The sequence below is a fragment of the Lathyrus oleraceus genome, chromosome 4, assembly GCF_024323335.1.
Source record: "Lathyrus oleraceus cultivar Zhongwan6 chromosome 4, CAAS_Psat_ZW6_1.0, whole genome shotgun sequence".
NCBI lineage: Eukaryota > Viridiplantae > Streptophyta > Magnoliopsida > Fabales > Fabaceae > Lathyrus > Lathyrus oleraceus.
Window position 1 is genome coordinate 63,459,708 of NC_066582.1, and position 1,994 is coordinate 63,461,701.

Here is a 1,994-nt window from a genome sequence, read left to right on the forward strand (position 1 = left end):
CAAAAAAGGGCATCCCGACGAACCAAAAAAAAAAAAGAGAAAAAAGGTTCGGGCAAAAGTTAGGGATAAAGAATGAAAAGAATTTGTACACCCGGTAAGTCGAAAACCCGCAAGGGCGGCTTAGGCAAAAATGGGTATCCCGGTGGATTGAAAACCCGAAAGGGCGATCCAGGCAAAAGAGGGATTAGAGCGAAGGCTACAGTCTGAGTTATCTGTACTTCATCGCGCTTCATTGACTACCACCTCGAAGGATAGGATCGGTCCAGTCATTCTTCTTAGAAAGCAAGGAATGGGGAGAAATTGATGATCTGTGAGTCATAACAGAATTGGGAAATAGTGGATGCCGTATTCACATTGCCATTAGGATAGATTTTTCCTTTTGTGCGCAATTACCTCTTTCTAGGAATTGCTTCCTGATGTATTTGCCTTTTCAGGCCCATTTTCAATCAATGAAAAGTCGTTATTCAGATAAATTGCTCTCTTGTTTTTATTTTTACTGTTTTGTTTGCAAAAACATCCGAATTTTTGATAAACATTGCATATAAAAACGTGAAAGCTAGACAATAACGTGCAAAAAGATAAAACATTTGAAAATCATTTTGAATGTTGAGGACACTTGAGCGTATCTTGTCCATGCAACCCCCTGAGGCATATATGTCGTGCTGTTTTGCAGGTTGTTACTTTTGATTCCTGGCTGAAGCAGAAAAGCCACGGTTCGTTCAGGGATGTTGTCAGCACTGTACAGTAGTGTAAGAGGATGGGGATGTTCCCCAGCAGGTGAAGCAAGTTCGGGACTTGTTTCTCCAGCGTATTCAAGATCAGGAATTCCTCAGCAAGCTTGATTGAGGATGTTTCCCCAAGCAAGTCTGAAGGTTATCAGAATTTTTCTCCCTGCAGAGACGTCTGTGAATGGTGTCCCTCAGTAGCAGGTCCAAAGGCTATTCTGTCCCCAGCAGGTCTAAAGTTTTTAACTCCCCAGCAGGCCTGGAAGTGGTTTATCCCCAGTTAGTCTGAAAGCTGCCAAATTCCTTACTAAGTCTGAAGATTTTTTAATCCCCACCGAGTTGGAAGGATGTTGTATCCCCAGCGGAGGTGTCAGTGGAGTATTGTGTTCCCCAGCGGTCTGGCTTGAAGTACTGCTATCCCCAGCGTGGTCGTGAACGCTTTTCCCGGGCAGGTTTGTGGATGTCTATCCCCAGCATGGTCTGGTCGGTTATTTCCCCAACAGGGTTGTGTATGCCTATCCCCAGCAGGGTGGTGGATGTGTTTCCCACTAGGGTTGTGGATGTTTTCCCCTAGCGGATCTCCCTAGCAGAGGGTTGTGTTGATGGTTTTCCCCAGCAAGTTCCCCGAGTGGATCAGGTTCGGCGAAAATTATCTCCAGCAGAGTTTATCCTACCTATAGATTGGCAGCTCTCCCAAGTAAAGTCGCCATTGGTTGTTCCCCTAGCAGAGTCCCCGAGTGGATTAGATCCGGTGAAGGTTATCCCCGGTGGGATCTATTCTTTCTCCGGCAGCAACGCTATTCCCCAGCATGAGTGAGAAGTTGGTGTTTTTCCCCCGCAGAGCATATTCCTCAGACAGAGTCTCCCCACAGAGTGGGAGAATTCATCAGTTTGTGTGTTCAGCAGAACAATCTGTTCGCTCCCCAGCAGGAGTCTTCATCATTCTGCATCTTGCATGTAGTAATCATTGCATCCTCAAATCGCGTAGCATTTCCATCCAATATGGAGCATTATGCCATAGAAAAATTCAAACATATGCATTCATGTGTAAGCCTAATCCGACCGTATCCCCGGCAGAGGCGGATTGTTGTTCAGTATCTGTACGGCACATTTGCTACAGTTTCTCCTGACAGCATTCAGGGTTGATAATTCCCCAGAGAGGTTTACTTCCTCACCCGCAGGTGAGAGGAAAGCTCGATTCTCCCCAGTGAGACCCCTAGCAAGTGTCTGGCCTTGCCTTGACGTATGGAAGATGTCATTCCTGTGATA